Genomic DNA, 23,471 nt, shown 5'->3' with positions numbered 1-23,471 from the left:
GGATGAAAATAGGAATTCTGACAATGATGCTAAAAAAAATATGTAACATTTCAACAGGTACTAAGAAAACAATTTTTAGAACAAATTACATTATCCTGAACAGAATTATTAAATATAATGAAAAGGAAAGGTGAAAGTAAACAAACAGATCTGTTAACCTTCTATTTGTTCATATATTAAAACAATCCTCAACAGCTGTTTACCCAAATTAAATTAAACTATTAAAATCATGTGAATAATAAAAAAAAATTTGGATCCATGTGCATGAGCGCTCCTCATATATGATATATGGACATAAGCACATACAGACATACAACACAAAACAGAAGTGTGCACACGTAACATACAACACATAAGACAATAGTAAAGGCCTTGTAGCTTTACCTAGGTGAAATCTCCATTGCAATGTTTAAAAACTCCACAGTCAAAAAATAAAACTGATCAGAAAAACATTAACCTAGGTCTGTATGAGCTCAAAAATAAAATAGAACTTTATGATGTGGGAAAAAGCAATAATAAAATAGATATTGAAAAAAGCATCCTGGTTAATCACTGTCGCAGATGTAAGAATAGCGATGCTGGAGTTCTGTATATCAGCTGTTATGGATTTGAGTCAAATCATCTTCCTTTTGGTCTGTAGAAATTGTTTTAGTTAGTCTCTCTGGAATCCAAATCGGCTGCTGTTCTTCCTGTGGAAAAACACAAACAGAGCCCCGACTCCAGACTATCACTGGGTCAGGACCTTTCCATTGTCCTGTTAGAATATCCTTCCAAAGTACCTTAGGCTTACGTACATTTTTTGGATACAAATGTCTTTCCGCAGCACTAAGCCCTGATGAATCCAAATTTAAAAAGTTTAGAGTAAGAAGGGTTATTTTAAGTTTATCTTTGGGGGATATATACCCCTTTCCAATTCCCTCATTTTGTTTTAATAAGTACATTTTAATAGTTTGATGAGCTCTTTCAACTATGCCTTGTCCTTGTGGATTGTATGGAATTCCTGTTATGTGAATAAGGGAGCCCATCAAAAATCCAGAAGAAGTATCAACTGTAACATGTAAATATTTTAATTTTCCAAATTCTGGCAACTGTGTCATGTCCATCTGCCAAATATGGTTAGGTTTCAGTCCTCTAGGATTGACTCCAAGATTAACTTGTGGAAAAATGTCACACAATTTTGACATTGTTTTATTATATGTCGGGCTTGTTCTTTAGTTATTTTAAAACGCTTTTGTAAAGTATTAGCATTGACATGGAACCTTTTATGAAAATTTATAGCTTCTTCTATTGTGGAGAAAATATATATGTCATGTGTAGATTTATCTGCTAATTCATTGCCCAAACTAAGGGCTCCAGGCAATCCTGTATGTGCCCTGATATGTCCTATAAAGAATGGATCTTTTCTGTCCCAGATTAGACTTTGTATAGTGGAAAACAAAGAGAAAACAGTAGAAGAAGGGGAAATCCTACCAGCATCTTCAAGGGATACTATAGCATTAACTACATACTGACTATAAGAAAATAAATTAAATACAGAATCTTTAAACATCATAAAACCTTGTAATACTGCATTAAGCTCTACCTTTTGAGCTGATTGTTTGGGTACTAAAAATGTAAAAGTTTTATCAGGGGTAACTACTGCTGCTGTAACATTATTTGACCCATCAGTGAATATATTTGGAGCATTCATGATAGGGGTTTTTCTTGTCATCTTTGGAAAAACTACAGGATGCTTAGACCAAAAAGACAACAAAGGATTAGATGGCAAGTGATTATCAAATGAAACATTAGATTTACACATGATTATTGCCCAAGTATTTAACTCATTAGCTAACTCATCAATTTGATCCATAGTATATGGAGTAATAATTTTATTGGGAGAAATCCCAAACACTCCCTTGGCTGTTTTTATTCCTTTGAGTATTAATTGTCCTACAGCCTCAGGATACCTAGTAATAATAGTGTTAGGAGAATAAGATAAATGTATCTATAATAATGGATCTTCTTGCCAAAATTCTCCTGTAGGAATATTTTTTGTTGGCAGTACAATAAATAATAAAGGCAAACTTATATCAATTCTATCCAAATGCATATTTTCCATATATGTTTCAATGATTTTTAATGCCTTTCTTGCTTCAGGTGTCAACATGTGGGGTGAATTTGGATCTGATGGACCTTTTAGAATATCAAATAAAGGTCCCAACTCTCCTGTTGGTATGCCTAGATAAGGCCTTATCCAATTTATGTCTCCCAGTAACTTTTGAAAGTCGTTAAGTGATTTGAGTTGATCTACTCCTATTTGAATTTTTGGTGGATGGACCATGGTTGAGGATAATAGAACTCCTAAATAATTAATTGGAAGATTTAATTGTACTTTATATGTTGCTATCTCTAGATTATAATTTTTTAATAAATTTGTAAGTGTGGCATAACATTCTAGCAATGTGTTTTTATCTTTATGTGCCAATAACACATCATCCATATAGTGAAATATTTGTAGTTCAGGATTTTGATTTCTAAGTGGCTGGATTGCTTTGTTAACATAAATTTGACACATAGTTGGACTATTAGCCATCCCTTGAGGGAGTATTTTCCATTCATATCTCTGATCAGGACCTTCATGATTTAGTGCAGGGATAGTAAATGCAAAATGTGGACTATCCTCGGGATGAATTGGAATTGAAAAAAAAACAATCTTTAATATCTATAGCTAAAACATACCAGGTTTTTGGTAAAGCAGACAATTGGGGAATCCCTGATTGAGCAGGTCCCATAATAACCATCTCATTATTAATGGCTCTTAAATCTTGCAATAATCTCCATTTACCAGATTTCTTTTTAATGACAAAAATGGGAGTATTATGGGGAGATACGGAAGGTTGTATATGTCCCTCCGCTAATTGTTGTTTGACCAGGTCATGGGCTATTTGTATCTTTTCTTTAGTCAGGGGCCACTGAGGAACCCACACTGGTCTTTCTGATTTCCAAGTAATTTTGATTGTCTCAGTGGCCCTTCCTGAAAACCCAATCCATGTCTATTTGTTTCTTGATCTATTTGAATTGGTGCTGTCATACCTTGTTCTTGTTCTCTTAATCTTTCTTCTTTCTTAAAGCCTTGTCTAGCCCTAGTAGTGGGCGCATTAGGATTGATGTTATTTGTTAATGTCAAACCTAATTGATCTAGGACATCTCGTCCCCATAAATTTATAGGAAGATGATCCAATACATAGGGCTGTATAGTTCCTTCACATCCTTCAGGATCCTTCCAATCTAATACCATTGCACTTCTATGGGGATTAGTTGCCACTCCTAGGCCTCAAAGCATTTGAGTGGCTTGTTGTAATGGCCAGTGTTTTGGCCATTCTTGACGAGATATGATGCTAAGGTCAGCCCCTGTGTCCAGTACCCCATTAAAGTCATGTCCTTGAATATTTAGTTTTAGCATGGGGTGAGAATCTAAATTTAAAGACAGCATAGCCCAATCTACACCTGTGGAGCCTAATCCCTTGGAACCTCTTTCTACAGTACGACTGGAAAATTTATCATGCAGGCTGGGTATTATTAATAACTGTGCTATTCTATCTCCTGGTGAAATTATTGATATACCTCTTGGAGAACTAGCTATAATTTTTATTTCACCCTCATAATCGGGATCAATTACCCCAGGACTTATCATAAGTCCTTTTAGTGTTGAAGAACTGCGTCCCAATAATAAGCCTACTGTTCCTTGGGGAAGAGGTCCTTTTACTCCTGTGAGAATGATTTGAACTCCCATCTCTGGAGTTAGTACTGCTCTGGCAGAGGCACAGATGTCCAACCCTGCACTCCCTCTAGTTTGTCTGATGAGGGATTTAATTGATAATGCGTCCTGGGCACTACCTTGATGGTGCTGCTGGGTTCCTCCATTGCCCCGTATATTTGTGGTTTTGGGCCCCGGAGCATTGGGCCCTCCAGTCTGTTTTTTGGCAATGGAGCCTGATGCCTTTCTCCACGATATCATGGGTAAACACTTTGTCCTTGTCTGTTTTTTGATAACGGAATACCCTCTATGGTGGTTTGAGAATGGCATTCATTAGCCTCTACGGCATCATGGGCAAATACCCGGTATTCTATTCCTTTGATACCTAGCCTTGTTAAACCCTCCTCCTATGGGGCAACTCCTTTTAAAATGTCCTGTTTGATCACAATTATAGCATGTTTTTGGCCTGGCATCTAAAGCCTGTTGTACTGCTGCTAAGACTTGCCCTTGTTCATTAATGTCTCTACATAATTTAATATATGTGTTTAAATCTTCATATTTCCATGGTCTGATGACCTCTCTGCAGCAACGATTTGCTTGGTCATAAACCAGTTGTTTTATAAATGGCATTGCCTGTTCTGTATCTCCAAATATTCTAGAAGCTGTTTGAATAAGCCTATCTACAAATTCAGCATAAGGTTCATTAGTTCCTTGTATTACCTTACATAATTGTCCTTGTAAATCTCCATGCCCCTGTAAAGTTTTCCATGCCCTAACTGCATCTACAGCAATTTGTGCGTATACGCCAGGATCATATTCAATTTGTTGCCGTTGACCCTCATAAAGTCCTTTTCCTAATAACATATCTAGATTTCTTTGAGGGTAACTGGCTGCTGCATTTTGCCTAGCTGTCTCCATGCAAAATTCCTCATTGGCAACCTTCCATAACAAATATTGTCCTCCATTTAGCACAGATCAACACATGTTAGCCCAATCTGTTGGCATCATGTCTAAGTTGGTAATGGATTCAACCATGCTCACAGTGAAGGGTGCTTGTGGCCTGTAGGTTGTTACAGCCTCCTTTAATTGCTTCACTGTTTTGAAATCTAAAGCACGGTGAATTTGTTGCCCTCCTGTCTGCTCAAGTACAGGGCATGCTAATCTTTGGGGTCCTGCCTCAGGATTCCATCCATCAACTACGGGAGTTGAGGGCCGCTCAGCTGTAGATGGAGCTGTTGGTTGAATTACACCCTCTGGTGATAGAACAGAGTTAGTAGCAGCCTCCTGTTGTAATTCCCCGCCTGATGGTTGTTTTTCCTCTAAGCTTTCTTTCTTCAAATCTTCCTCTGTCTGACTAGCTCGAGAGACCTTCTCTTTTGCTTGACCTAACATGTTTTCTACCATAGTCTGGACCTCTAACAATTTACTTAACAGTCTTTTGGTTTGTTTTTTACTAGTTTCTAATCTACTATAAAGGTAATGCAACCCAATAAGATAGCATAAAACAAAACCGAAACAGAATGAAACAAAAACCGAACAAAGAATAGTTGTATCAATTTTCTCTTTCTCAGGGCCGAACAACTTCAAACCTTGAGTCAACCATTTTTCCCAGTTTGCCTGAGAAAATTCTAGGGATAGGCAGCTTGAAACAAAAACAAGATAAATCAAAAGGAGAACACATTGTTTTTTGAAATGGTCACCCATTTTGTTTCCTTCCCTCAGGGGCGAGCAATTTTACTCACCTCCAAGCTTCAGGCGTTCCCCGTACGGGCCGCCAAATGCCGCAGTCTGGCTGGGCACAAAATCACGAGCCACTCAAGCAGGAACAAACTTTATTTTTTGAAACTGCCACCAATGTCCGGTACGCGCCCAGGAAGATTTCTGATCCACACACGCGGCCTCCTCCCGAACCGCCAGAGAGAGTTCCTTCCCTGGAACTCCCTCCTACTGTACTTCCCCAACCAATGGGAACTCTCCAGGAGTCCCGTAGCAGGCCAAGGTGAACAGCAGGAGTCCAATATCCATATGAATGCAAATCTTAACATAATCATATCATCTCAATGGCTAGCTGGCATCACCTTTCAACCAAAAATGCCATGCATCATACACTTGGCTCTTAGCGTTATCTAGTTCATTGGCTTACCTTTATTTGTAGTAGTCCTTATAATAGTTTATATTCTGTAAGTCAGTACAGATGTCCCCTCTCTCATTCTTAGTTTTAAAAATTTGAGTCTTTATTTTGTTTTGACAGTGTAGCTAATGTTTTGCCAATTATGTTAAGATTTTCAAAGAACCAGATTTTGGTTTCATTAGGTTTTTAAACTTAGTTTTCCTTTTTTCAATTTTTCATTACTCTAAAACTTAATATATCCTTGTTTTTGTTTTTGTTTTTGTTTCAGTTGAACCCAGAACCTCACACATGCTAAGCAAGTGCTCTACCACTAAGCTATATCCCCATCTGAAAACGTTTTTTGTGTGTGGTACTGGGTATCAAACCTCAGGACCTCATTCATGTTAGACAAGTGCTAAACCACTAAGTTACATCTTTAGCCCTAACTTGTTAGCTTTGTGTCACTATGACCAAAAAACCTGACAAAAACAACTGAAAGGAGAAAATGTTTATTTTGCCTCGTGGTTTCAGAGGTTCAGTCCATGGTTGGCAGTCTTCATAGCTCTTGACTTGAGATGAGGTAGAACATCATGGTGGAAGGGTGTGGCAGAGAAAAGTAACTCAGAACATGACAATCAGGAAACAGAGAGAGTTCCCTCTATGCAATCTATAACACCTGTATATCTTTTTTTTTTTTTTTTTTTTTTGTACCACAGATTGAACACAAGGGCGCAGGGGCACTTAATCATGGAGCCACATCCCCTTTTTATTTTTCATTTTGACACAAGGTCTTGCTAAGTTGATTAAGTCTCCACTAATTGCTGACTCTAGCTTTGAGCTCGTGATTCTCCTGCCTTAGCCTTTCTAGGCATTGGGATTACAAGTATGTGCCACCATGACTGGCTATACACGTTTTTTTTCTGTTAGCTTTGGGATTAGTTTTCTCATTCTAGTTTCTTAAGGTGAAATATTAAGTTTTTGACTTGAGATCTGTATTGTATTTAAAAATTCATGTTTGTAGCTGTAATTTTTCTCTGTACACAATGATTTCACTATGTCCCACAAATGTAGAATATAGAGATTTTATTTTATTTATTTTATTTATTTTAAATGTTTTCCTAATTTTATATGTGATTTCTTCTCTGTCCATTTATTGCTCAGGAGTATGTTGTTTACTTTACACATATTTAAAATTTTTCCAAATCTCCTGCTTTGATTTGTATTTTCATTCCATTGAGATCAAGGAACACAGTTGGTATGATTTCAGTTATTTTACACTTGTTTTGTGTCCTGATAGATGGTCTATCCTCAAGAATGTTCTGTATGTGCTTCAAAATAATGTAAATTCTGTTGTGGTTGGATGGGCTTATAAAGGTATCAGTTAGGTCTACTTTGGTATGTAGGTTCAATCACACCTTCTATTTTCTTGTTCTTTTGTTATCCAGTTGTTCTATAAAGTATTGAATGTGGGCATTCATGTCTCCAAAATTTATTACAAAATTGATTCTCCTTTCAATTTTGCCAATTTTTGTTTCATGTGTTACGGGCTCTGTTGTTCAGTGGCTATGATTTATAATTGCTGCACCTTCTTAATGGATTGTCCCTTTTGTCATTATGAAATGTTATTTTTCTAAAGTAACATATTTATATTAAAGTCTGATACTATCATAGCTACTTTACTTTTCTTTTGGCAACTCTGCATTGAACATGATTTTTCATTTTATTTTCAACCTGTTTTTGTCTGTGGCCCTAAAGAAAATCTATTATAGATAGTTCAGTTAGATAATGATTTATAATACATTATACCCATTTCTGCATGTTAATCCATTTACATTTCATATAATTATTGGTAAAGTAGGACTTCATTTTTCTACTTTTGTATCATTTCTTAGATCATTAGACTGCAGATTCCTGTGCATTCTATACATTTAAGAGATTCCAAATAACTTTTATTTGTGTGGGCTCTATGTCTGTCGGAAATTAACTAAGAAAAATGTAAACTTTTATTCATTTGAAAAGAGCAACAATGAATTACATTTCTTCTTAATAACATCATAGTGTTACTATGAAATTAATTCTGATCTCACAGATTTCCCTGATATCAGACCTAACATTATGTACTTTTATAAAGAACCAGTTATTTTATGGAATATGAAATACAAAATCTGAAACACAAAATATAAAACACAGAACTCAATATGAAACACAAAACTTGGAATTTATTTGCCTTGGTTTATTTCCCATAGTTGGAAAAACTATGAAAAATAATAGCCTCTTAGCAGTTTGTTCAGAGAACACTTGGAATGTAGCCTTTGAATCAGACTCTTTACTGTTTATTGCCTTTGCCTATAATGTGAATGGTATACTAGTTTTTTATTACTAGTATAACAAATTACCAGAAATTCAAATGCTTAAAGCCACAAACACTGCTCATCATCTCACAGTGCTGTAGGTGAGAAGTCCAGGAACAACATGGATTCCTTAGTTCTCTGCTTCCACCAGGCTCAGATCAAGTTGTTGGTGGGGCTGCATTCCTTTCTGGAGAGCCTGGGGAATTATTAGCTTTCATGTGTATCCTTGATGGTGATTGACTGTTGCTCAGAATCAGTTCCTTGTGATTGCAGAATTGAACACTATTTTATATCTGCAAGTCATTATGTAACAGTGGTTCACTTTATGCTTTGAATATAACCCTTGCTGCTCTGCTACTGCAACTTATTTTTATAAATGGACATGTTTCTTTCTTTTCCTCTGTCCCTGCTCCTCCTAGTCTCTTCTCCTCCCTAATCTTGGGGAAACAGGATTACCTTTCTTTCCCATTTTAGGCAGATTTTGGGGTCCTTGAGTACACACCCACCATAGGAATGAAGTAATCCAGACTTTGGGGATGGTACCAGAAGATCTCAGGAATGACTCTCTCCCAAATTAACAAGAGAATTACAACTCCAGACAGAGGACACTTGGAATGTAGCCTTTGAATCACCTCTTTAAAAGCCTCCTCTTCCTACTGATGGGCAGAATCATAGCCTTTGGGACAGAATTCTCCTTTCCTAGCAAAGCAATAAACCTTTGTTTTCCTTTTATCTCAAAACCATATCGTAGTTATTGAATTGGCATTAGGGAAAAGGACAAGGACCAAGCTTTCAGCAATAATTAGGTGGTTGTTTTGAGCTCCCCTAAGCCACCCACATTCCCTAGCTCATGGCAAACTCCTCCATCTTCAAAATCTGCAGGGCTTATCAAATTCTCCATTTTCAGTTGTCTTTGATTTTCACTTCTACCTCATCTCTATAGCTTTCTTCTCCACCACCACCACCACTACTACTACTTCTCCTTCTCCTCTTCCTTCTCCTCCTCCTCCTCCTCCTCCTCCTCCTCCTCCTCCTCCTCCTCCTCCTCCTTCTCCTCCTCCTTCTTCTTTTTGTCTACATTTAAGGAGAGATTATGTTGGGACCACTAGACAACATTAGACAACTTCAGGATAATCTCCCTATTTTACAGTCAGCTGATGATTAGTAACCTTAATTCCATCTGGAAAGACTTCAACAGTACCTAAATTAGAATTTAACTGACTAACCATTGCATAGGAATCTGACAAACACATCTCTATTTTCTGGATAATATGACTATACACCAAAAATTTTGTGACTTGCTGAAATAATTTTCTCTATCTTATAGTTTCTTTATTATCTCTTTCATTATTTAAGAAAGCAAAGTCTCCTAGCTTATGAAAGAGCAAAGATTTGTTACAATCATGTTATTTTCCATGTTTATTTGTAGATGTTTTGTTGTTACTTTGATTAAATGTTACTTTAATCAGATACTCTTTGTCCTATCTTAATCAAGTAATAAATCTCCTCTAACAACTTTTTTTAAAATTTGCCATCATAAAATCAGATCCTAAATATAATAAAAATAAATTAAAACCATCATGATGTCTTCTTCACCTGCAAACTGTGAATCTCCAGAAGACACCTAGTTATTCACAAAAATTTGTTCTTTTACCTGATTAAAAAAAAAAAGGACACTTTTGTCATAGGCCATGTTCTTATTTCAGTTCCACTGAATAGTCCAAAAAATGAGTCATGTACAATGCATTTTCTGTTCCTTGGGCAGGGTGAACTTTGTCCAAGGCCCCTTGTATTTTTCTTCAAACCCACTGGATGACATTAAAAAATAATTTACTAGTCTTTCCCACCTCTAAATTGTCTACATTCCTCATTGTCCCCTTCACCTTTCCATAGGCATAGGTGTCTCAATTATGTTGGGCCAGTAATGACTTTGTGATTATCTCCCTGCAGGTAATGAATTTGTATATTTTTTATCCTATTAAAATTCTATCTCTCCTCCCTAATCTCATTTTCTCTGAATCACCTCTATGAAAAGCCCCTGTTCCTGCTGATGGGTAGAATCACAGCCTTTGGGATAGAAGTCCCCTGTGTTTCTCCTTTGCTAGCAAAGCAACAAACCTTCTTTTTCCTTTTTCTCAAGACCTTGTCTTCATTATTGGATTGGCCTGAAGGATGAGGAGCAAGTTTTTGATTTCAAAAGCTTTTTATTTTGTCTCTAAAATGAGAAGTCCCCAGAAATTTGTCAATACCCTCACTTTCTTTTTTATGTCTTAACATCAGAGAAAATACCAAAATGGTTCATATAAAACAGTTATGAGTTTTCCTATACTTTGGGAAATCTGGTGGTATTTCTAATATTCTTAGGATGTCAGGCAATGCAGAATAGCATTGCTGGTTATGATTTGTTATTTAAAATGATTACTTTGGATCTTGCATTTTCAAGGTCAGTGGTTCTCAACCCTGTATGACCCCAGACTTTCCTATGAGATCATGCAAAAATAAAGGGGTCCAAGACCTACTCCAAATTTTTGTTTGCTACCTAGATAAATGCATGGCCTGATACGTGTATCTCATTATTATAAAACTTACATGACAAGATTTTATCCTTTATAAAGCTCATGTTCATCCATTTTGTTAGATGACATGTAGCATTTTCTGTCTTCAAGAAATATGCTTGATTGGAATTTTTATAAACATGAGGTCTAAAATATTTTGAGGAGATTGGCTCTATTTTTCTTGTTTTGCATCCCCCAGAACCATCCAAATTTCCTTATCCCAGTTGTTCTTTTCCTGTTATGGTTTCTTATCAGAGGTTTTACATTTGAAAACTACCTGTAATAAATAAGCTACCATCATCTTAAGTCTCTTCTGTTTTGAAACACTTCATTAGGCTCTGCTTTTGTAAGCTATGATGAAATTTTTTCAAAATATTATCATTCATACTGATACTATCTCTCAAATACCCATATCCCATAACTCAATTTATTGAATTTTCTTACTATTCACAAGAGTAGAGTTTTTGCCAAAAGCTCAGTCCTTGTCCCTGATGCCAATTCAATAACTAGGATATCGTTTGAGAAAAAGAAAAACAAAGGTTTATTGCTTTGCTAGCAAAAGAAAAACACAGGAGACTCTGGTCCAAAAGGCTATGATTCTGCCCATTAGCAGAACAGGGGGCTTTTAAAGAGGTGATTCAAAGGCTACATTCCAAGTGTTCTCTGTCTGGAGTTGCAATTCACTTGTTAATTTGGGAGAGAGTCATTCCTGAGATCTTCTGGTACCATCCCCAAAGTCTGGATTACTTCATTCCTATGGTGGGTATGTACTCAAGGACCCTAAAATGGGAAAGAAAGGTTTCCCCTGGGAGGAAGAGAAACAAATCCATTATTAAAAATAAATTGCATGCTGAGCATGGTGGGGCACACCTGTAGTCCCAGTTTCTCTGGAGGCTGAGACCGGAGGATCATGAGTTCAAAGCCAGCCTCAGCAAAAGCTAGGAAAATCAGTGAGACTCTATCTCTAAATAAAATACATAATAGGGCTAGGAATCTGGCTCAGTGATAGAGTGCCCCTGAGTTCAATCCCCAGTACCCCCAAATAAATAAATAAGTTACAGTTGCAGAGCAACAAGGGTTACATTCAACTCATAAAGTGGATCACCGTTACATTATGATGACAAAGTACTGCTTTAATGAATTTCTGTGGGCATGAAATGAATCAAGCAAGAGAACAACCCCTGGGAGTGGACATTAAAACCTGTAATCAACCTTAGTTTCCTTTCTGATAAAGCAAAGACAATGTAGGACTCCTCATGGGTGCTAAGAGGACTAAATGAGGAAAGTCAGGGCCATAGTTTAACACAGAGCTGGGAAGATTCTTGGAATCCAAAAGTTACCCTCTGCCTCATTATCACGGTAGTTTTCCAAAAGAACTCTGCAGCATCAGGACAATAGTATTAAGATGGCTGAGAAAAGCATGTGACATCTACACACCCATGAGCCAAGTGTTGGAGCATCCTACTGACCCCTTCCAGGCTAACCTAGAAGCTCAGAAGTGACTGCCACACTATTGAGCTACTGTTGTACATAACTGCCTAATAAAAAATTCATTCTCAGTCTTTTGTGGTTTTGCCTTTGTTGATGATGGTAGGCAGTGGTGTGGAAGGGTGGTTCTGTTCCTAGGGCAGTATGGAAATCCAGAAGGCTCATATGACCTGGAAAAGAAGGACATATTTTTTTCCTTATCTCCACCAACAGCTGACACTTCCTTATCCAAATCTTCAGGGTCCCTGGAAGGCAAGGAGCTTTCTTTCCAAGATATGGTGTTATGCTGGAATTCTGGACCCCCAAAAGACCACCAGAGACCCAGATTGATGTAAACAGCAAAGAGCTGTTTATTGCAAACTAGCTCGGTCCTCCGCGCGCGCACACACATAGCAACTGGTGACGCTGAGAGGCCCTGAGCCCAGGGTTTGCAGCAATTTTATACATTCTTTGGACAATGCAGGGAACCCCACATACATCATAGCATCTCTTAGCAAATCATCACACACCACAGGAAAATCAAATAACAACTCTAAAACATGATTAGCACATTCACTGGTGGGAACAAGTTGGGTAGGAGTGATTGGTTACTACAAGAGGGGGATTCGTTTGAACTGATTGGTTTAAGCCAAGAGGGGTGTTCCTGTTGAACTACATGGTTTCCCAACACATTATCAACCACCATAAACTACTGGGAGGGTCTTCTGGCATCCCAGGTATTTCCCTGTCTCATGCTGATTGGTGGCTGCTAGGGGGTTGCTATGGATCCCCACCTAGCCTGACTGAGTCAGGGACACCTGGCCCAGCAGATCTCTCCTGTTATTTGTAGATAAGCAACTTAGCAGGGTGGGAATGTGCCTAGGAGTGCTCTGTGGGTCTTTCCAAGGACAAAGGTCATGTCCCTTCCTTGGACAGGCTTTGCTCTGAGGTAGAGGCTGGTTTTTCAATAGTAAATTGTGACATTCATGGTTCCTAATAAATAATACTCCAAGATTTCACTCTTGTTTTAGTTATCTGTTGCTAAGTAAGAGCTGATGCTTTAAGCCACTAGGTTTTGGGGTAATTTATGACACAGAAGATGACTGACAAAACAAAAGCACATGAATGGAATGTTGATAAGTTTTCTCCTAACTTCTGGCCATTTACCTCATAGGTCTTCTCACTTCCCCATGTGCTCCTAGGAATAGGGTTGGACCCCACTTTTCTTGGGACCCAAAGTTCAGTTTCAGTCCCCCAAGATCACCCTCTTTTTTAATCAATTGCTATGGGGTACTATGTAACAGTTGAATACATGTATACAATATATAATAACCAAGTCAGGGTAGTTAACATTTTTATCTCCTTAAACTTTATTTTAATTTTTCAATTAACCTGTAAGATTTGTATGTATTTATGAGGTACCATGTGCTATTTCAATACAAGTATACAAGGTATGCTAAACAAATCAGAGTAATTAATGTTCCCACTCCTTTATCATTACTTTGTGTTTGGAGTCTTGAATCTCTTTACTTATGGTTACTCATAAAACATAGAATAGAAGGACAAACACTACATGTTTTCTCTTACATGTAAATGCTAAAAACAGGTGCACCTGAACATGAAATGGTGATTACTGGAAGGTAGAAAGGGTAAGGGGAGAGAGATATAGGGAGGCTGGGCCAAGGGTACCCAATCATGAATAGAGGGAATAATTTCTAGTGCTCTGCATCACAGCACGGTGTCTATAGTTCACAATAAGCCTTTTATTTCCCCTCTGCACACTGAAAGTAATGGGCCTCTTTCTCTCACCCTTTGCATAAATATCTTAAATAGCACAAGTTTTCAGAAAATAAAAGCCAGAAAGGAGCTGGGCACTGTGGTGCACTCTTTTCCCAACAGCTTGTGAAGCTGAAGCAGAAGGATCTCAAGTTCAAAGCTTGCCTCGGCAATTTAGCAAGGTCCTAAGCAACTCAGTGAGACCCTGCCTCTAAATGAAATGTAAAAAAGGGCTGGGGATGTGGCCCAGAGATTGAGCATTCCCTAATTCAGTCCTCAGTACCAAAAGAAAACAAGAAAAAGCCAAGAGGGGAGATTCCTTCAGAACAATAATACCACAGACAAGGACATGAACTTCCTAGGTAAGAAGGCAGTATAGAAGACTTCATACCCTTTTAGAAGGCTGGGAAAAGAGACATAAAATTTAAAACATGAACTGTATTCTCCCAAATTTTCCTCTTGTCACAGGAAAACAGGGATCTGAAACTCCAAACCTTGGTTCTTGTGTTCCAATGAAAGAAAATTTAAAGTCACCAAAAGTCATGAAAAAGAACTTTTTTTACAGGTTCAAGTAAAAGTAAAAGCAAAGTGAGGCTTAAGGAAAAATCACTCAAGAGAGAATAAGTCATTTCCAAGCACAGAATGACGAAGGAGACAATGCCGTCCCCAAATTTTACTACTGTTGGATGTTTACCACGAGAACTGGGGACCACCATCTGTACTCTTTGCCAATCAGGTGTTCAACTCCTCCTTCACATCAGGTGGTAGAGTTTTTGACCTTAGTTGGTTCTCTCCAGAACTGTCAGTGGCCATCCTATTTAGGGGGGTTTCATCTACAAGTCAACCCCATGCTAATGCGGGCACTGGGGTCAATAGCTGGTCAGAAGTTACCTTAGTGTGCCTGCACTACTAAAGCAATCTTTCTTCCCAGATAAATGGAGACATTTATATACATAATTCTTAGCTTCATATCAACCTTAGTGGATCCTGTCAAGAGTTAAGTCCCGGGATTCCACCTCTTGGGTCCCCTTCTTCCTCCGGGAGAAGTCTTTTCTGCTGTCCTTTAATAAACTTCTAATTTCTACTCTGACCTTGCCTCGGCGTGCTTCTTTGGTGTTATTCTTCAACATTGGGGAAGCAAGGACTCATCACCGGTCAACAGCGGTAACATATTGGAGGTCCCAGACCGAGATTCTACACCAAGGTAAGTGCACGCACCCCATGTCTGTTTGAGGTGCATCTTTCTCTCTCTTTCTTTCTGGAGGTAAGGTGGGCACCCGACGGCTACTTAAACGCAATTAGTGCAGCCACCACTCTTCAAGACTCAGGTGAGAGGTTTCCCGGCCCAGGCAGCTCTCAATCACCTGTTCAATACAGAGCAGGCATGTTGGGTTCTGTCAAAGCCGCTTCCAACTTTTCTGTCTGGGCCCGGAGAGCAATTGGCGTGAGTACACAGTGTCCTGAATCCCAATCTGCCTCGGATGCGTGGAGGTGGAGGAAGGAGTTTGGAACAACTGCGGAATTCCGGTCTGGGCTACACTCAGATGATTCCTAAGGTTCCTTTCTCTTGAGCCCCCTTCCGAAGGCCCTCAGGGGTATCTAGGGTGATCAGTAGATGAATGGCACTGAGGGAAAGCCCCAATCACATTTGCCTCCATATGGGCTATGCAACACTCCCAACCTCGCATCCATTCCTCCTGGATGCTCCCCTTCCTTCGCAGGTCAGAAATGTTAGCAATTCAGGTTGTAGGACTGAGAGAAAGGCATGAGATAATTAGTAAAATCTGCCCAGGTTCTCTAAGATGCATAGGTAAATTTCACTAGTCTGTTTTACCGCCCCAATGTTTAAAATGAGCTGTGTTCTCTTTAAGCTACTAGAGAGGCATTTTTAGAATCAACTCCTCCGGTAATCTGCTACCTTACAACCAGTAGATATCCCTTAACACTTAACACTTAGGCGGCTCCTTTAGTCTACAGAGCAAAGACAACAAAAGAGCACACGATTCTCTTTTGCAACCAGCATGCTGGTTCAATAAATCCCCTTCTGCCAATTGCATGAGTGGTCACTTGGTGGTCTCTTTCTCTGACGTTTCGCGGGACCCTTACAACCCTTGATTTTACACCTATAGTTGCCCCTATGTGAAAACATCTGGTCCACTCATGGGAAATCTAAGGTGCCACTGATAGGAGTCATAATTAAATGGAAGTTCAAAACCTGGAGAGATTTTTTTCTTATCTCGTCTGTTTTAAAGGTTATTATAGATTGTTTCTTGGGGATGATCTTGGCTAAATGTGTATTTTTTATTGTAACAATCTGGTACCTAAATGAGTTTGAAGCATTGCATAATCTTGCAGTTAAAAGTTGGGGTTAGGTAATTGTTTAGTTTGTGATTTCAGATAGTTCATGCCAGAGAACTTAAATACTTAGGATAAAAAAATTAAAAGAATTCTACTTCCAAGTTGGCAAGTAACTCCCAATCATTTAGTTTTATTTTGAACTGGGTAGCCTGAGAAGATTTCACTAGGTGTACCAGTGCATTAGCTTGGGCAAGGATAGTAAATTATGATATGGTATCTGTTCCCCTCAGTGTGTAAGATTTAGGAAAAAAATGTTGAATTGGAATGTTGGTCTGGCTTATTGAAATAACATTGAATAGCAACAGTCTTAAATTTTAAAGCTTAATTTTGGATATACATGGTAGTGTGTGGTTCTCTTTTAAGATTTTTTTTCAGGTGATTTAATGTCACGTAATACTACTTTAGAAACTTCAGAACAAAGGAAGTGACTTAATGATCCTAAAGAAATTTCTTCTGATGGTAGAGATCCTATTTTCAGTTTTGTGTGAGCAAGTTTTTCTAGTGTAGGAAAATATAAAGGTTTGAAATTTTGTAAATTGTATCTTAAACTTGTATCATAATTTTCAACATCCAAACCTGAAAATTGTGAGTTATGGTTAAAATGCCTTAGGCATGAGGTTTCTGCTCAGAATTCCAGTTTTCCCAGTTCCTTCCAGACCTAAGCCAGGACTTAAGTTGATATGCAAATAGAAGAAGCCTGGAACACTCAGTAGGAGACAGATCTGAGGCCCAAGGAAAAAAAAAAGAGTAAAAGTGTCTTTTTATGGGAACTCAAACTAGATTAAACCAAAGAGTAAATTGTATGGCATTTACTAATTTTTTCTAGGACTTTTGCTTTTTTCCTAGATTCTGTATTTTTTTGAGCTCATGATTTTGATCCTACAGACAAGTTAATGTTTTTCTGATAAGTTCTATTTTTGATCAACTGGAGTTATTTTAAACATTGCAATGAGATTTCACCTGAAAAAGCTACAAGGCCTTTACTATTGTGTTGTGTTACACTTGTGTTACATGTTGTATGTCGGTATGTCTGTATGTGTGTATGTCCATATATCATGCAGTGATATGACAATTGACAGATGAGGAGCACTCATAAAAAATTAAAAAATGGATCCAAATATCTTTGATTCACGTGATTCAAATGGTTCAATTTAAATTGGGTAAACAGATGAAAGTAAAGATGTCTTTAAAATTAAGCTTATAAGTTTTTCTAGATGTTCAAAAAGGCCCTAATAAAATGTTAAATCTGCTTAAATTCAAAAATTTACAAGTATTGTTTCAAAATGTGAACAGAAGGAGGTTAACAGATAAAAAAGAGAAACTAGAAGTTTCTAGATATGGATTTAATAGAAGGAAAATGTGTTTCTGGATAAGAGTCTATATGATTAATTAAGAGGGTTTAAGTATTCTTTAATTCATGTTTTAAGTGTGATATTATATTGTGTTAGCTAATATTCATGTGAACTTGAGCAACAATTTATGTAGGCTTTGTAAAATGATGTTTAAAAAGCAAAGATCAGTTTCAGAACTACAGTACTTAAGATTTATGAAGAGCCCCGCCTTACTTGAGATAAGGCTCTATGTCCCATCTCACTACATGTGAAAGTGACTATGGAAGAAGTAGGCCAGATTTCAGTACATTTAAAGTTGTGTCCAAAAGTTGGTTTTTGTCACGATTACCAGGATCTCAAACAAGGGATTATAATGTATAACTCTGCCAAAATTCAAGGTAGCTATTACATGAACTAAATATGTTTTTACTCTTGATAATTTTATTTTGTAGTTTTCTTATAAATGATCTAAAGATTGCCTGTTAATGTTTTGCAGAGGTACTGCTTTAAGAACACACAACCTGGGTTAATTTAAGATAATATGTTATCACCTACAGGATAGAGAGATAGATATTAAAGCCCAGTACTCTTAGTATAAGGCTGTTGAAACTTATTTGCTGGATGTTTAAGATTAAGTTTTAAAATTAGTTAAATTAAAAGGGCCAAGAAAACCAATATTTGGCTCTTGCCCTCTGAGTCAGTCTGAATCAGGGAATAGGGGACTTCTCCAAAGAGCTTTGCAACTCTGGGCCACATAACCTCCCAATCAGGGAGATTAATGAAAACAATGGAGGACAGAAAGCCAATCAGTGCATTTGCTGTGAAGAGGAGGGTCATCAGAAAAGGGAGACATCCCTGATGCTTCCAAGGGAAGCCACATGGTCAAGCAAAGCCTGGACCCATCCTAGCGCAATGGCACTAGCAGAACTGAGAAGCTGCTGTGAAGTTCCCCGAGGACTCCCAGGGAAACTCAGCTGACTGTTGACAATAGATAGAAACAAAAGTCAGTTTGACTTGCTTCATCTTAAACACTTAGCAAAGACAGTCAAAGCCAAAACACAGCTATTTCTGGGCATTTTAAATGATAATAATAGTAAACTGGAGGCTGCAAAAGAGATTCTCAGACAGGAATGCCTGATAACTATCAAAAGGAACTGCCAAAGTAGTTTTTAGTTTAAGGCCTTTATTTCTAACCTACACAGTTAGGCTTAGTGTTTGCTAGTATGGTTATCCAGCCCTAAGTAACAGAATTAAAGATTTCTCTATTAGACACAGAGGTCATACTAGTAAAAGGATTTGCAAGATCAGATGACATTAAATTATTAAACTATATCTTAAGGGAAAGAACGTCTGTAACCCTAAAAGTTAAATGTTGTGTTTACATCCCTGACAATTCTGGCAATGTGAAAAATGTCCTTAAAGATTTACATGCTCAGATAGAAGCCATGTTCTCAGCAACTTTGTCATGGAAACAATATCTTAGCTCCTAGTTCTTGGTACTTCCTGGTGGAAAACATTGTTAGTCTTTGCCTTTGCCATCATACTCATTGGCATATTCCTGTGCTATGGCATTTATTGTTGCATCAATATGGTTCCAATACTAATGAATTCTTGTTTCTCTTATAGACCATCCATCACTCAAATGGCCCTCCAGCCTATTACTTCTCAATCAGACTTCTATCATGGACCACTCAATAGACCCGATTTTTAAAGGGGGACTCCAAACTGCTTGCCCCACATCGTCCCTTTTCAGCCTGAAGAAGCCAGAAAGATCTTCTTCGCCCCCCTTCCTTACAGCAGTAAGGAGTTCCCAAATTAGAGGCGGGAATGAAGCCAGATTTAAAGTTAGGTAGTCAGTGTAGTTAGGTAAATCGGGTCTAATATCGAGTGAAATCTAAAATGGAGGCCATGTGGAGAATGACTCAGGGAAAACACAGGACAACTCATAGAATGTTAATGAAGTCCCGATAAGGCCCTAGGCCAAAGTCCATCCCAAAGAAGTGTTAATGAAGTCCTTCCTGCTCAGACTACTTCTTTGGCCCACCTGTGTCCCACCCCTCCAGCCTTCCCACCTACATTCCATCACTGAAAGAAACTATAAAATGGAGAGACAACCACACTTCCATGGATTCCACCTCTTGGGTCCCCTTCTTCCTCCGGGAGAAGTCTTTTCTGCTGTCCTTTAATAAACTTCTAATTTCTACTCCCTAAAAAAAAAAAAAAAAGAGTTAAGTCCCATTAATTCCTTTCTCTTGACAATTTTTCCCAATTAGCTCTTTTTGCTTTTGCTTATTTTCCACAAATTAACTGCCACCCTTGGCTTCCTCGACTACTTTGGAATTAGTTTAAAGACGGACCCTAAAGTAATTTAAAGAACATTTTATGACCTTTCCATGTATTTCACTGCTCATTGTTTGCTACTACCTAACACTTTCATTATTCCTACAGAAGGAAGTGAAATTTAGTTGCTTATTTCCTTTCTTAAAGATGGAGATGCCAAGAAGGCAATGGGAATTCATTTCATCATCATTTTTGAGTCTCAACAAGGAATGTTTTAGAATAAAGCATATTAGGTTTTTAGTTTGTTTGTTTTCATAGAAACTATTATTTCTGATTCTTTCAAACATGCAACTCTTTACAGCAGGAATGGAATGCCAGATGTTTGCAGGGGTGTGTGGGGAGGTAATCTCTCATTAAAGAATAGATATAGATCAGAATTCTAGTTTATTAAGAGAGTTCAGAGCAGTAGAATCCTAAAATCATGCCTGCTTACCAAATAATAAGTGCTATATATTTGTTAAGAAGCAAAGTATCCCAAGAGAAGGATTTTGAGGCAATGGAGCTCCTGGTATTCAAATAAGTCTGATTAAATAATAACACACTATTTTTGAATGCCTATAGATAAACCCTAAAAAATGTGTAAATGGATTTGGAGGTAAATATATTTGATGTAGATTTTATAATTGCTTTTAGAGGTAGAACCTCTCAATTGCAATTTTGTAAATAAATATTTTATAATCAAATCACTTAAAAAAGTAATAGTAGTTAAGGAGGTGAATTAAATCTTAGATTGTATATGAGAACTTGTGATTTAGGATATAAGTTAGTGCCAGCATCATCAAAATGTCATTCATAGCCATAATACCACTCCAAATTCTTAGTTGGAAGCAAAGATGAAGAAGTTTGAAAAACCTTTGAGTGATTGAAAACATGGCCCTTGTGGCACATGCCTATAATACCAGCTACTCAGGAATCTGAGGTAGGGGGATCATAAGTTTAAGACAAGTCCATTGACCAAAACAACACCCTGTGTCAAAATACAATTTTTAAAAATAGATTTGTGATTTAATCATTAGAGCACTTGCATAGAATACTTAAGGCTCTGGGTTCAAGTCCCACTACTACAAAGCAAAACATGACTGAAAAAAAGATGAAGGTCTTATGTAAAGATGTATGTGAATAAATAAAAGCTTCTTATGCAATGTGACTTTAGAAAAGGTAACTTCAAAATTAACATATCACACAATATGATTTAAATGTTAATGTGAAACTGCTGACACCTGAGTTTTGAGCTGAAATTATATGCCCTGCTTTGCCAATTTCCTTCTGGGTTTTTGTTTTGCAAATTTAAAGGATAAAATCCATGGGCAATAACAGAAGGAGAGAGTAAATGAAATAGGATTTATTTAAGTGAGGAGAACTCCCACAATGTGGGCATAGGGGGAGAACCTGATAGCAGGAAAATCCATTTTGATATGCTAGCTTAGGGGCTTTTATGGTTTTGAGCCATGAGCATTGACCAAAATCTCTGTTAAACAGTTATTGAAAAAGTACCAAAGCCATCAGTTAAAATCTATGTTCAACAGGTATTGAATTATTGGTTATGTCCTTTACCTTTGCTTGAATCCTTGCTATAACTCCCATTAGGTTTACCTTTATCTTCCATTTTCCTAGCCACTCTGTGACAAAGGAATTGACTGAAATATTACAACAGGTAAGCCTCCTGGTCTTTACATATGAACTAGGCCTTGATGGGATCTATTAATGTTTCTACTGATTAGTCTCCTGATGTGCTCTCTACATTTGAACAAGGCCTTAATTGGGGCCCATTGTCGCGACCCCTCGCCAGCAAGGGAAAACACAACACAGGATTCTTCTTTCAGCAGTTTATTCAGGCCTTGATTCAAGTATCATCTTCTAGCGACCCCCCGCCAAGCGCCCAAGCACAACCTAATAAAGCCTCCCGCATACCAATCCCAAGCTGCCACGTGGATCTTTCTCATAGGGTGGTAAGGGATTGCGTGCCAATTCTCCATAAAAGGAGTTGTTTATCACAGGCCACAGTGGAAGCCGGCGCCATCTTCTAATGGCGGCCACGGTCTATAGGAACGGCTCACCACAGTTCCCCCTTCTGTTTTATAAAACAATGCAGGCGAAAGTAGAGGTCCTATCCCACTGTGCAGAAGTGGCTGCAATGTATGGTTCAGTCCTAAGGAGGGCCCTTCCCTAGACCTGGTCCCATATCAGCCGACGCCTTTTTTCATAGGGCGGGGCGTGGACTTCAAACCCGCATGCAATAGGACATGCTTTCCTTGAGGTCCGTTGAGGGATCACTCAAGTGCAGTGCCTTGCCTCGCATCCTGCATCGTGACGACGGTGAGAAGTAGGATAACACAGGTAGCCTGGTAATGATGACAAAATTTAAGTTGGCAACACAATCCCTAAGCCCCAGAGGAAGGTAAAGAGTCTGTAGCCGAGAAGAAAGACCAGTCCTGAAACCCATCTGCGTGCAATGGTAACAAGACCTGTAGAGTGCAAGGGCTATTCAGCACTGGGAGAGAATAAGGAAGAGGACATGCCAATCCCAGTGCAATGTGAAACTAACCTGGGGTGCAATGGCCATGCCCAGAAAATCACTGTTTAAGATGTGCAAGCCAGATTTGTGGAGAAATGCCATTTTCTAAGGCCGCAAGAGCCTGTACGATCATAGCCTTCTCTTGCGCATGGCGAGTTTTAAGGCGACAGAGAAGCCACAAACAAAGCACAACACCGAAGCAACACATTGCCCCAAAAATGCCCACTCCCACCCATTCCTTAAAGAAGGAAAAGGCAGAGGATAGCCAACTGGTGAATTGACCCAAAGTCACTGGTTCGACACGGGTACTATTCAAAACAGCAATCTGAGTTAGTTGAGACTGGATCAAGTTTTCTGCTTCCATGGACCAGGTTCCGGATAGATACTCCCTGATGATGCGGGAGACATTTCATTAAATCTGACAGAGGTTATACATAAATGTGCACGTTGATCAATACAACCCAAATGTACTAGATCAAACAGTTCCTCAACTTGAGCTTGAAGCAGATCTATCCTTTGATTAGCAGCCAGAATCCCAGATAAAATGTGTTGATTAATTCTACTTTGAGATTCAAGTATAGTGGATGTTTGTTGAATAACCTGATTAATAGTGGCAGCAGTTTGTACCTGGCTGGCCATGGCTACTCCAGCTGTAACCGCTGCAACAGCAGATACCGCCACAGCTGTCACTATAGCTGCCGTAATTCCAAAATCTCTATGGGTTCTAATCAATTCAACAATAGGAAAGGATTCTGGATCTGCAGTAACTGGGATCGGGACAAAGGTTGGAATTTTCATAACCACTGCCGTAGTCCAGGAGCCATTCCAACACTCAGACAAGTAGCAAGTAACATTAGAACAATTAAGCATCCCCTGTAATGTAACATTAGCCAAAAGAAACAGGAACGGAGATTGGAGACAGACTGCTG

Source organism: Marmota flaviventris, chromosome 16 (genome assembly GCF_047511675.1).
Source record: "Marmota flaviventris isolate mMarFla1 chromosome 16, mMarFla1.hap1, whole genome shotgun sequence".
In the NCBI taxonomy this organism is placed as follows: domain Eukaryota; kingdom Metazoa; phylum Chordata; class Mammalia; order Rodentia; family Sciuridae; genus Marmota; species Marmota flaviventris.
This window is presented reverse-complemented; position numbering follows the sequence as displayed.